The 14,965-nt window shown below is 35.1% G+C and overlaps 1 protein-coding gene across 1 annotated transcript in view; it reads right to left on the reverse strand.

Moving 5' to 3' along the window:
• The window catches only part of MAGI2 (membrane associated guanylate kinase, WW and PDZ domain containing 2), a 1,285,084-nt gene that overhangs the window by 917,478 nt on the left and 352,641 nt on the right, over positions 1-14,965 (reverse strand). The window lies entirely within an intron of this gene.

Here is a 14,965-nt window from a genome sequence, read left to right on the forward strand (position 1 = left end):
ACTATTGGGAGTTCATCAAGATAAAAAGCTTTTGCACAGCAAAAGAAACAGTCCACAAAACCAAAAGACAACCGACAGAATGGGAGAAAATATTTGCAAACGACATATCAGATAAAGGGCTAGTATCCAAAATCTATAAAGAACTTATCAAACTCAACACCCAAAGAACAAATAATCCAATCAAGAAATGGGCAGAAGACATGAACAGACATTTTTCCAAAGAAGACATCCAAATGGCCAACAGACACATGAAAAAGTGCTCAACATCGCTCAGCATCAGGGAAATCCAAATCAAAACCTCCATGAGATACCACCTCACACCTGTCAGAATGGCTAAAATTAACAAGTCAGGAAACGACAGATGTTGGCGGGGATGTGGAGAAAGGGGAATCCTCCTACACTGTTGGTGGGAATGCAAGCTGGTGCAACCACTCTGGAAAACAGTATGGAGGTTCCTCAAACAGTTGAAAATAGAGCTACCATACGATCCAGCAATTGCACTACTGGGTATTTACCACAAAGATACAAATGTAGGGATCCGAGGCGGTACATGCACCCCAATGTTTATAGCAGCAATGTCCACAATAGCCAAACTGTGGAAAGAGCCAAGATGTCCATCGACAGATGAATGGATAAAGAAGATGTGGTATATATTCACAATGGAATATTATGCAGCCATCAAAAGGAATGAGATCTTGCCATTTGCAACAACGTGGATGGAACTGGAGGGTGTTATGCTGAGTGAAATAAGTCAATCAGAGAAAGACATGTATCATATGACCTCACTGATATGAGGAATTCTTAATCTCAGGAAACAAACTGAGGGTTGCTGGAGTGGTGGGGGCTGGGAGGGATTGGGTGGTTGGGTGATAGACATTGGGGTGGGTATGTGCTATGGTGAGCAATGTGAATTGTACAAGACTGATGAATCACGGATCTGTAGTTCTGAAACAATTAATGCAATATATGTTAAGAAAAAAAAAAGAAGAAGAAGATAGCAGGAGGGGAAGAATGAAGGGGAGTAAGTCGGAGGGGAGACAAACCATGAGACACAATGGACCCTGAAAAACAAACTGAGGGTTCTAGAGGGGAGGGGGGTGGGGGGATGGGTTAGCCTGGTGATGGGTATTAAAGAGGGCACATTCTGCGTGGAGCACTGGGTGTTATGCACAAACAATGAATCATGGAACACTACATCAAAAACTAATGATGTATGGTGATTAACATAACAATAAAAATTATTTAAAAATTGTGAGTTACTTCATTTAACTGTGAATTTTTATCCATTTATTTTACAAAATAAAACAATTAAAAGATATAATACCTTCTCAAATCACATACTAGCAATTAGAGATCTGAGAAAGATTTGAAGCCAATGATTCTGCTTTTAAAGATCATGTACTTATAAAGTTACTTAACTAATTAATGAGAGCTCCACCCTTATAACCTAACTACTTCTCAAAGGTCCCACTTCCTAATACCATCACACTGGAGGTTAGGATTTCAACATATTTTTGGAAGAGACAAACATTCAGTCCATAACAGTATGTGTAGAATCAAATAAGGTCTCCACTAGATTCCAATTCTATACTTCCATATAAAATGTTTACTAAGTGCATTTTAGAGTTTGGGGATTTTTTTTTTTTTTTGCAATCAGATAATTACATTAATTTTATTAGGTATTTATAATTACATTCTGAATTGTCCAGGAAGGAAGAACATCAACAGACAATCGATTTCATACATTGTCTTTGTCAAATAAGTAGTAGAATAACCAAGCAAATCAGTCTTTAAGAAACTGGAAGAAAAAGTTCTATCCATATCCCTTAAGATATGCCCATGAGTAATTACAAATTCATTTTATCTCACTTTATTGGGTGGTGGGGAAGTCAAGGAATAGATAGTAGGAAATGATTATAAGGCTATGTTGCTATGTTTCTTTTTTAAAAATAGTTTCTGCTTGGCTTACCTCAAAATCGAGAAATAAATCACAAGAAAGTTGACTGATTCTGTTAAGATCCACAGCCACAAAATAGGTGACAGACATATCTAATCCAGTCTACCGGAGCAGGCTCCATCTCCTTTTTAGGTGGAAAATTGTATCTTTGGTTTCTGATGATCTAGAGGCCCATCTCATTTTCAAGCAGCTAGAGTACTGCATCAAATCACTGGATGCCATTTGATCTATACTGGCCATTCTATAAATTGTGAGCCAGTAAAACTGTTCTTCCCCCAGTAATTCTCCTTTGCCTATTTTAAATAGGAGCACACATAGACCCATGGTAACTCACTGTAGATGAATTAATCTGGTTAATTGCTTTTCCATAGCTGGAAACATTTAGGTATATGAAAATTTGTATCCCTTCCATATTTCACTCATAATATTAGAGAGTACAGTTAATCCTTTTTATCATGCTTTAATATCTTTGTGTGTTTTCTTCAAACTTTTAGTAGTATCACATATTTTGTATATGAAAGGCAATAATAAAAGAGTCAACAAAATATATTAAGCAGTTGCAGATCATTAGGAGATTCAAAACTAGAAAGAATAATTGCTGTTTCAGAGAAAATGACAGAGATAAATGTAAGTGGTTTATAATATTCTTCAGCTCTATTGAAAATGGCTTTTTATCATTTCCTTCCCCCTACTATTGCACAGATGGGATATTATTATTGAGTTTCATTTTTCATTGTTAGCCTTGGTCTCAAAGTAAATGTTAGAGTTGTTCTTATAGTTATGATTATAAGTTCCCGTAGAGAAGAAGAAATGAATACTTGGTACGTATCTGGCATTGTTCTAAGTGTTGTACAAACATTACTCCAAATTTTTAATCAAGAAATGTAAAGGATGGGCACATAGTTGAAAACAAACTCAAGTGTATCTAAATTTTCTATAATATTTCAAGAGGGTTAAGTCAGTGCAGGAATAGGGTATTTTCTATTAATTTCTTTGGCTCACCTAACTCTTAAACATTAGATGTTCTTTATAAAAAGCAGGGTGTCATAACAAATTAAACATAAGAAAAAGGACATATGGCCAAAAAGTAATCTGACCCAAATTCAATCTATTTTTTTTAATCAGAGATTATACCACTATAAGTTTAAAGGGAAAAACAATGTATTAGGATAGTTATGAATGGATTTGAAATCTTTAACTAAAGGTTTATAAACTGCAACACTCTAAAGTTTTCATGTAAAACTACTAAGGTCAAAGAAAGAAACTATTGTCCAAAATATCTGCATAATTCACCAGGAAATTCTTTTTTCACTTGGGGTCTTGGTTTATTGCCTTTTAAACTATTTGCCCAAGTTTAAGTGTAAATTTAAAAAACTGTAGTGATAAAAATATCACAAATTTTTTTCTTGGAAAATCCAAGCATTTACCCACATTAATTTTTAAAAGCATAAAACAAATTGCTCATACTAGGTATGTCTGACACACACTCACTTATTAAAAGTGAACATGTGAATAATATTTAAATAATGAATGTCCAAGCTTATTTCATTTTATATTAGCAAGCTATTATCCTCAAGTCAATGGAAAAATTGTATTTTTAAAAAGATGATATTGTGAATAAAATTGATGAGTATTGTCAGGAATAGATTTGTAAATATATGACATCGTCTCATGTTTTCAGAACTATAAAACAAGGTCAGTTCTCTCATGTAATTTTTTGCTAACCTGCTGCAACTTAAAACTCCCAGATGACTGGATGCAACAGATGGTTTACTCCAAATGTCTTCATGCTGGAAAGTATCATGACATAGACCACATTGCCCAAACTGACTTAAAAAAATCCCAAAAAACTCACAGCTTTATTTATGAGCCCATTTTACAATGACAATACAAAGAAATTCCCTGACAAAACTGGTTCCAAAGAACAGACCAATATATCCTCTATAGGCTGTGTCATGATGGACCAGGACTAATGAAGTTATAAGAATTCTAGGCACATGATTTGAATTGCTACAGGCTGACTTCGAATATTGAGGAATGTGTTCCAAAAGTTTATTTGGAATGCAGAATGTTTTTTTTTTCCCCATAGAAATAATGTAGCCTATTATAATTATGTCTTTGGCCCATCTATAAGTCTTTCAAATTAATTAGGCACCTGAAATACATTATTCATGGTATATTGGAAACACATAATTGTTACAATTGCCATGTATAACAATGCTTCCTGGGAGGTGGGGGCAGGGGGATGAGAGTTATAGTTCCAAGTTTTGCTGACAGGTTCTAAAAATTCAAAACATGCCTTTCAAGAAGAATTTGAATGGAACACTCAGCTCCAACACCCTGGTGGGGATTCCTGCTGATATCCTTAAAGATTTCTCAGGGCAATGATGGGTTAGGAGTAAGTAGAGGAGGGTGCAGCCTACTGGAGGACAATTCCATATATCCTTGTATAAATGCTTATGGGACCATGAACATTCTGCTGATGTATTTCCTCACAGCCCTGCTCAGCCCAAACTCTTTTTCTTTGGAGCTGCTCAGCCCAGTTTATTCTGAGGTCCTACCTGGCATCAGTTTGTGTTGCCATAATCCAACTGATCAGATTTCTCTACAAAATGGGCTGTAATCTCTTTCCATAATTCCTATTTTAGAAACAAACAAAAAATCAATTTGAAATTTCCTGGGCATTTTTATTTTTATTTTAAAGATTTTTATTTATTTATTTGCGAGAGAGAGAGAGCACATGAGATGGGGGAGGGTCAGAGGGAGAAGCAGACTCCCTGCCGAGCAGGGAGCCCGATGCGGAGCTCGATCCCAGGACTCCAGGATCATGACCTGAGCCGAAGGCAGACGCTTAACGACTGAGCCCCCCAGGCGCCCCTCCTGGGCATTTTTAAAAATGATTTCGGCTCAGGTCATGATCTCAGGGTTGTGAGACTGAGCCCCTTATTGGGCTCCATGCTGGGTGTGGAGCCTGCTTAAGATTCTTTCCCTATTCCCTCCCCCCCACCTCTAAAAACAAAACCTTTATTACTCATAAAATTACGAAAAAGATCTGAAATGCTTTTCCCCACAAAAATTTGTAAGCCCCTAGCCATTTCATCTACCCATCCCCCCTCCTATGCAATACATAAGGATCGCGTACATAGTATACATTATAAACATAGTACAGACCCTGGAGGAAAGCCAAGGTCAGTGGGTAATAGTGGAAAATTGATGGTTGCAAAGCCTGGAAAGTATTTTCAGAGTGCAGAAGAAATCTAAGCTCACCTAACTCAGTTAAATATGTCATTCGAGGAATAGGGTGCGTGTTTCTGTGCATGCATGGATAGATGCGTGTTAGGGAAGAAGTGGATGGACAATAAGAAGTAAGAAAATAGCCACTGGGGGCTATGAGGATGGAGGCAGAGTAAGGAAGGACACAGAGGGAAGATTTCGTTATCATTCTTGTGCCCCTGGGTTGTTCTACTTTCACCACTAAAAGCCAAGGTCCTGATCTGACTCAGGAGAGAAATGGGAAGCAGGAGCTGGGTTTGAGAGACTGAACCCAAACGATATCCTAGATTGCAGTGGAAAGGGAAGTGGGAGGGAAAAAAACTCTCAAGCAGTGAAAGCTGGAAGAGAAAACCATGCCTGTTGCGAAGTAGCCAACATCGCTGTGCCCCCCCAACTAGCCGAAAGAGAAGTATATGAATCAAGAAAGAAGTATAGTCAAAGACCCTGGATGTGAGTTATATTATAATGGACTTTTACTGAATTATAGAATTACTTCCTCCAACTAGAGTTTTAGGGGCTATTTATACACTTGCCAGGCATAGAGCTATAGATTGGTAAATTCAATTACCCATACCTGAAGGCTATCAATTAAAATTTCCTAAAAATTCACTTTTAGACATCTGGGGCTGTATTGCCTGTAGAATTATAGGAAAGACTGAGCCAGCAATAGGAAAGAAGAAAGAACGTACAATTAACCAAAGGCATTCTTGATTGCTTTCTATCCCCTGATTACATATAAAATTGTGTATGATTTTTGAGCTTACAAAAGGATATTTAGAGGTTGCCATCTTAAGCGAACCCAGCTCATGCCTTGAATTGTTTGCAATAAAAACCTACTGAAAATATTTCTTTGAAGTAAACTTCCATTTTTACAAAACTACTATTATTTATTCTTACCAATATTTTATGAAAATGTTATGTGACTGTTTACCTAAAAATATATTTTGAAATCAAGAAAAAAATGTAGAGGCTACAGACTTCATAGGAAATTAGTTTTTATTGCTTTAGGAAAGAAATGACAGCAGAGGAGAATAAAAAAACAAATCTGATAAGGGAGGAAACACACACATATATGCTACATGATTTCACATTTTGGGGTGTTATTAAAGGGGTGGGTGTATTAAAAGGAGCTGAAGCTAAGTACTTTCTGTGTCTAGGCCCAAGAAATAGAAAAGATTTTTATGCTGCCCACTATCATTTATCACAGAGCATCACCATTATGTTATGAAAATCAGGGGGTAGTAGGGATAAATGTTGCTATTCTTCATTTGCAACAAACTTCATTTTCTTGCACAGTGCAATTTTTATTCTTTAAACCCTAGCACAATGCCTTATAACTGATTTGTACTCAATAAATATTAGTTGAATTACATTCCTGCTCAACTGATGACTTATGATTTTCCTAGTATTAATAAATGTTTCAAATATATGAATGCAACAATACATAGCCAGTATGATTTATGGATGTTCAGAAATTCTTCCTGTCATAAAAGAGGGGTCTATCATTACTATAGAGTTCTTTTTTGGACTGATACTATGAGCCATTTGCTAGGTCATAAAAGTGGCTTTTATTTGGTTAAGCCTGTGGTGTAAATACCTCATTTGAATGAAAGTTTACTTTCTTTTGTCAAATAATCACCTCTATAAGAGAAATAATTTTGTTCTTGAAATAAGTATAAAAAACAAATATATTTTGTAATATGTTTATTTTATGCTATAGGAAGTATGTGACCAAGAATCTTTAATATTATCTGGGATAATATTAACACTGATCACCAGCCATGTACTTTTATTATATACTCCTTAAAATAATACCACAACAAAGAAAGACAATGATTTTAAGTCTCCATTCTGCATAATAATTTTTACAAAACAGAACAATGATTTCTAGTTTTTGATGAGTAATGCTCTTTAAAAAGATTTATTTATTTGAGAGAGAGAGAGCACATGCAGGTGCATTGCAGGGGCCAGGGGGTGCAGAGGGAGAGAATTTCAAGCAGACTCCCTGCTGAGCACGGAACCTGACCCAGTCTGGATCTCAGGACCCTGAGATCATGACCTGAGCTGAAATCAAGAGTAAGACACTTAACCAACTGAAACACCCAGGCACCCCTGATGAGTAACACTTTTAAAGGTAATATCTAATGGTTAACTCTTAAAAAATCTGGAGGAATGCCTAGAATTTTCATTACTTTGAAAATAAAGTATCCATTGACCTGAGAATTTTTTTTAATAATATCAACATGGCAGTTACTAATTTTGCTAATATTAAAGATATTTGAAACAATTCATTAAAGAAGGCTGATTTTAGAGATCATTTACTAAAGATGGGGTTTATACTGGACAAAAAACACCATTTTAAATAAAGGCCCTCTCCAATGTGCAGTCTTCATTGATTTTGTAGCTATCATTTATACTTGACTTGAAATATTTATATTCTTTTGATTCTAGCTTCAAGTCAGGCAATTCTGTTTCGCAGTGAGAGGGGATATCATTTGAGAACTAATTTTTAATTCAAATTCTTTAATGTAAAATACAGAATGTGAGGTCTAGAGTAGTAAAATTAGACTATTTAATGTTTCATTCACTCAATGTTAATTAACTACAATAATACTATTTTCCTTTCTGTGTGTAGAATATTATTTATTTCAAAGATTTTTAGTATTTATCACTGCATTTGTCCAACATAAGAACTGTAAATGGTAAATAGAGTAGTGTTTTCATTTATAAATGACTAAAGCAGTTCAGAGATTAACTGACTTGGCTAAACATACAACAGAACTACAACATTTACTTAGGTCTCTTCATTCTGTGACAAGCAATATCTCTGCCATGCTAGAAATAAGCAGCTAGAAGGGAGAAGAGTGTACAGACAAGGGAGCATATCCCCAAAAGTGATCTATCAGAATTACCTGGTTATTCTACATATGATACATATGCCTCCCCATCTCTGAGGATGAGCCATTCCTGTGGAGAGAAGTGTGTCACATCCTCCATGGTCCTGAGCCCAAAGAAATCTCTGAAGCTTTACTTTAAGTTCAGACTCTAGTCTTACATGCAAAATGCTGAACTTATTTTTTTTAAAGATTTTATTTATTTATTTGAGACAGAGAGACAGAGAGTGCAAGAGAGAGAGCAGGAGTGGGGGTAGGGGGAAGGAAGGGCAGAAGGGAGGGAGAAGCAGGCTCCCCGCTGAATACGGAGCCCAATACAGGGCTCAATCCCAGTACCCTGGGATCATGACCTGAGCCAAAGGTAGATGCTTAACCAACTGAGCCACCCAGGTGCCCCAAATTCTTTTTTTTTTTTTTTAAGATTTATTTCTTTATTTGAGAGAGAGAGAGACAGCGTTTGCAGAGCACAAGCATGGGTGGGGGGGAGGGGCAGAGGGAAAGAATCTGAAGCAGAGTCCCTGGTGAGCATGGAGCCCATGTAGGGCTTGATACCAGGACTCTGAGATCATGACCTGAGCCAAAATCAGGAGTCCGACGCCCAACCAGCTATGCCACCCAGATGCCCCCTGAGCTTAATTCTTGAGGAAACAAAACATGAATGGACAGGAGTTGGTGACTAAAATAGATGTGGATTTGGCCAAGGAGGACTCAAAGATTTCACCAAGATTTCCAGCTGAGTGATTAAGAAAATGGTAGCAGCATTGACAGAGATTAGATTGCAGGGACAAGGAGATATTTTGTTTTGTTTGTAAGGGTATGGCAACATGGCAGACCATGTGGAATCAATTACATGTTGGATGAAAGAACAAAAAAGGAGGTAAAAGGAGCCAGACTCTACTGATGTGAGTGGTATTACGGCATATCCTTCTCAAACAATTGATCTTATGATCGACTTAAAATCAGTCAATAGTGAGGATGTTAGAACAAAAATCCCAGAATTCTCCTTGAAAATAAAGTTCCCCAAAAATCTCTTTTAGGATGATGCTTTTCAATTTATATGACTTGGATTATTTATATATAACACTGCAGGATAATTTGTATGCAAATATGTTGTCACAGTCCATGATGAAATTGCAAAAGCCTGGAATACTGATATGGAACTTATCACTGATTACCTTCACAAGTGACTCTCAGAAATGGAATCTCAATAAATCACTACCATTCTTTCTAAACAACTATCACCTTATCAGCATGCTAAGAGTTAGAGATAGCAATCATGTTCTTTATAAGCATGATACAAATCACCAAGGAACTGCAACAAACCTATCCCTCATTCTTAAATGATCATGTTTAGAATTACTTTCTTTTCCCCTGCTTTACTTGGTTCGTATCTCTGCTCAAATATTACTCCTCACCCTGTCTAAACTTGCTTATCTCCCACAACCCCACTGTCAACATTCACTGTTCTTCTCTACTTGTTTGCATAGCAGTGACCACTACCTAAATTACGTTATATATTTACTTGTTTGTTTACTGTTTAAGTTTTTAGGATGCAAGTTCCATGAGAGAGCAGAATCTGACACTTAGTAGGTATTCAATAGGTATTTGCTCATTGATAAACAAAACAGATGCAAATAAAAAGCACTTCTGGAGAGACTATAAACCAGTAATTGCACAACACAATAATAAGATCCATTATGTCTCAAAAATGCCTAATTTTTCTACATTAAATGTTTAACAAGCTCCATGACTTATTTATATTAAGAGCTGGATTAATATCCATGACCATGAAGGGCAATTAGCAGACTTTATAAATTATGCTAACTCATTACATTTCAGTCACAATGGATAATTGGTGGCATCTTGAGGTCAAGTTTTATGTCTTGATTAAAGGTGTCTTTATAAAAAAATATTTACTGCTTTGGCTTCCTTATATATAATGTATACTCAGTTTATTCCATTAATAATAAAAAATACTATACATCACATTTTTGTGACAAAAAGTTTGTTTGAAGTTAAGGTGTATGATGATTGCATGAGTATCGTGTAAATGTTATATTAAAATTGATTTAGATCTATCATCACAAATTTCATCATTAGCAATCAACACACAGAAAAGAACCATCAAATATAAAATTAAAATAATCCTTACTATCTGTGATGTATTCGCCAAGGTATGAAACTGTATAGAATATTAACCTAATATGCAATCATATTGTCATATTACAAGAAAGTACCAGAAAATGACGGCACCAACTCTAATACATCATTTTAGCCCTCAGCTGAAATTTATTTTAGTAAAAATGAAATCTTTTGACCTAGTGAATCATCATGAAGAAAAGTGGATGCCAAATGCAATTATTTTTAGTATGTAACTTTTCATGCTTTAAAACAGTACTTGCTAAGCAAACATTCTCTTTCTCTTGATTTCAATCAACGTAAGATTATAGGGCACATTACCCGTTCTCAAAGTGGAGCATCAACTTTAAATTTATTTCTCAACCATAAATCTAGTATCAATTATTAAATTTTTAAAATATATAAAACTCTTGGGGCGCCTCGGTGGCTCAGTCGTTAAGCTTCTGCCTTCAGCTCAGGTCATGGTCCCAGGGTCCTGGGATCGAGCCCCGCATCAGGTTCCCTGCTCCGCAGGAAGCCTGCTTCTCCCACTCCCACTCCCCCTCTTGTGTTCCCTCTCTCACTGTGTCTCTCTCTGTCAAATAAATAAAATCTTTAAAAAATAAAATAAAATAAAATAAAATATATAAAACTCTTGAAGTAAAAACAGTCTATCTGTAGCTTTCAGAGGATCTATTATTAAAATTAAACCTGCAGTAAAGGACATTAGTCAAAGGAAAGAGTTTATAAAGAAAATGTTTAATACTCAAAGTAGTAAGCATATGGTCAAGAATGTAAGAATTTTTCATTTTTATTACCAGTAGCCAGCCAAGATATAATTTTTTTAATTTTCTAAAATCTGAATCACTGTAACATTTCTATAGTTCTAAACAACTTTTGGGTAGAAATAGGCTACAGCTGGGTGTAGTTATTTTGTTTACTGCAAGAAATGATTATGAGTAATGACTGTAAGAGAAGACAAAAATTCATTAAGTACATGAAATCTCAAAAAAAAAATGGTTTCATGAAAAATACTAGAAGCCAGGAGATATTTGAACCACAAGTCCAGGTTTAGAAGGTCTGGTTGAAGGATATTCTTAGATCTGTTCGATCTACAGAACTCTTCTTTTGCATCTGCTCCAGTCTTTGTTTCTGTATTGGTAAAACAATCTCGGACACAGAACTTTCATGTATTATCTACACTGGAAATATACAGAAGGTGATGGACTAATGGCAAATGTGTTTCAAGATGTAACTTTACTTAATGCAAGGGAGGTTTATAGTCTTATGTTTCCTAGAGATTTTATACCATTTGATCACCTAAGTGAAGGAAGTCTTTCTTTAAACTCAACTCAAATAATCATTTTGCTTCTGACCTTTTGTTGTTGTTGTCTTTAATAATATATATTGAAATTTTTGTTAAAATAGAAAAACACTGCTGTGTCTTAGGGACAGTTAGTGTTAAAGTACAGTAATCAAGGGGTGCCTGGATGGCTCAGTTGGTTAAGGGTCTGCCTTTGGCTCGGGTCATGATCCTGGAGTCCCAGGATTGAGCCCGGTGTTGGTGGGATCGAGCCCCATGTCGGGCTCCCTGCTGGGTGGGGAATCTGCTTCTCCCTCTCCTGCTGCTTCCTCTCTCCCTCTCTCGCTCATCCTCTCTCTCTCAAATAAATAAATAAAATCTTAAAAAAAAAAAAGTACAGTAATCAAGACTCAACTCTCCAGAGGAGATTTCTTAAGGATTTCAAATATTGTTTTCAAACCTATAGTGGAGTGTTCTTAATTAGCATAACAATTATTAAATAAATTTCTTTTGGCAAAATAAAGAGTGTTCAGGATAATAATAGGTGATTAGAAAAATTGTAGTGTCTTCGTCATTACAAGAACAGAGTATAATAATTTGGCCCAATAGCCTAAATATAAGTGAAACAAGGCTCTGGATCTTCTAGATCAGTTCCACATAAAGTTTAATCCAATGATAGTTGGGTAAACTGTTTGATACTGTTCAGAAATTGAGAGTAGGAAATATTTATAGTAATTTGTCAGGATTATTTCATTTTTAAGCTTTAAATCTAATAGCAAAACAAACATACCAACAAAAGCCACCAGGGACTTGTATTAATTTTTTTCTAGTAACTCATTCTTTATTGTATTTTACAAAACTACTGGTCTGCAAGAGCTTACAAAATAAATGATACGTTGAATTCATTTGCTATTCATTTGCTAGTTCCTTGCTATTCTTATGTCCACATGCCAACTCTGAATAGAGATTGTTATCATAAAGCTATTGAATCCTCCAAGGTGTGAACCTTTTATGCATAAAGCTTTCACAGTGCTTACAGGCTGAGGATGTTGTGCAACTGTTCTGTTTCTTTCTTTTTTTCCTGCTTGATAATAAATGTTGATATGTTTGCTTAAAACTGACCTTTCAATTCAAAAGTAATTTAATGACCTTTCAAATTACATTTCAATATAACAACCTACCTGGTATCCAGGTTGTGGTTGAGAAGACGTATAGCCTGCATTGTCTTCCACACAAATTCTAATAATACCACAAGAATTTCCCCGTTGCTAATATGCCAAATTGGCTCAGGTCATTTTGCCACTTCTCTTCTCAGTTCAATCAGCCTTTTTCCCAGATCTTCCATTTTGAAGCCCATGTAATTTCTGTGTTTTTTGTTTTGTTTTGTTTTGTTTTTCCCAAATGCTTAGAGGTAGAGCCTCCTTATTAGGAAGGCAAATATAATCATGCACAATTTTTGTGGCAGAGGAGAATTATAACTGAAGTTATAAAACATACATAAGTTACTTTCTTCAGGGAGTTATAACTAAATATTCAATCCCAGCTGTCTCACTTGTCAATTAACCAAAGCATGACCAAAATGGCAGCAGGTATATGTGAACAATACAGTAGTGACCATAAGCACATAATAAAGACACTCATCCTCAGCCTTGGTGATGACAGGTCTGCTTTAGTAGTACTTTCAAATACAAAAAATAATAATATGGCAGTAACAACTGGCCAAATTTAACTATCTAATCTTATATTAACTTCAAGAAAGATGAATTTCCTAATAAGGAATTGGGGGTCTTTCAGTAGCTGTCTAGAGCAGACTGGCAATTTGAGTGATATCCTAAATGTAAACCTTCATGATTACCACTTAGATATTTAAAGTTCTGCAATTGCCCTTACTAGGCTTATTACAAGGGAAATAATCACCTCTACAGATGTTTCTTGACACATAATAAATTGAGAAGCGTGTAATTCTTTTTATGAAGTATTTGTTTTGGAATATCTACTCTCCAAACACATGGCCACTTTTGAATCACTACATTCCTGGAATTAAAAAAAGAAAGAAAAGAAAAAAGTGATACTGTCCTGGAATTAAGGTGAATTATTATTGCTCTACCATAAACTGAATTTTTGCTTCATGAGACATTTGGAAAACAAAGCAGCAAAAATCTACTAACAGTCTAATATGATTCATATTATATGTTTGTGGAGCTGGCCCTTAGACTACTTGAAAAATTAGAGGTTTATCTACCTGGCATTAGTAAAATAGCTGCCTTATGTCAAATAAACCTTTTTAACATGACAACTATCAAGTCAGTAAATTAAAATATAAAAAAAAACTCATGAATTGCCTTTTATGTAGTCTTTCTAAAAATAGGTAAAGGCATAATTATGTAAATTCCAAAAGAGGATTGTTTCAATCAACATCATAAGGTGTATAGGAATTTAGCTCAAAGACGGTTAATATTCAAAATATATAAAATAGGATATATATCTAGTCATAAAATAAAATTTCATGATTTTAATTAATAAAATCGATTTTTTAAATTAAGAAGACATTTCCACCCAAATAATGGAAAATTTTTGAGCCCATCTAGATCCAGTTACTTTTTCTTTTTTTGTTTTAAGATTTATTTTATTTTGTTCATTTTAGAGAAAGAGAGAGCGAGAAAGAGAGAGCATGCATGTGCATATAGGGGAAGGGGCAGAGGGAGAGGATCTCAAGCAGACTCTGTGCTAAGCATGGAACCAGATATGGGGTTTGATCTCACAATCCTGAGATCATGACCTGAGCCAAAATCAAGAGTCAGATGCTCAACCAACTGAGCCACCCAGCTCGCACCTGCCCCAGTTACTTATTTTTCTAAACATAAATACATATATTAAAAAGATTGTAATTGAAACCCCATTCATAATCCTATAAATTATATATGAAAATATACTTTAATTTTGTTTTTGAGAAAACATTTGAATAAAAAATTTTGCTAAACAATTTTTTGTTATGTGAGCAAATGAAATAACTTCTAATTCTTTCAACAAAAATATATATGGTGAGAGACCATGGAGTTGTGTTCCATATAGATACACACAATGCACTCAGAGTTAGAAATCCAAAAGCTGGCTCATAAATGGCTCAATAAAAGAAATCAAGGATGTAAAGATACAGAATGGAGGCAGAATTCATTAAAGATTTTCATTTGTAAAGATGTAAACAATTTATTTCACTCCTAAATGGATAGTTTTGCAATTAAATAAATTCTATTTCAGTGTCTCATAATTGTTTTCTTTTGATTAAAAGTATGTTGATCATTTCTTCTTGAAAAGTTATTTCTTTACCCAGTAATGTAGTTAAGGGCTCATTTTTCTTTCTTTTATTAACACCCTTTCTTTCTTTCTTTCTTTCTTTCTTTCTTTCTTTCTTTCTTTCTT

The sequence above is a fragment of the Callorhinus ursinus genome, unplaced genomic scaffold, assembly GCF_003265705.2.
Source record: "Callorhinus ursinus isolate GAN/ISIS: 27379988/994484 unplaced genomic scaffold, GSC_fseal_2.0 scaffold12, whole genome shotgun sequence".
NCBI lineage: Eukaryota > Metazoa > Chordata > Mammalia > Carnivora > Otariidae > Callorhinus > Callorhinus ursinus.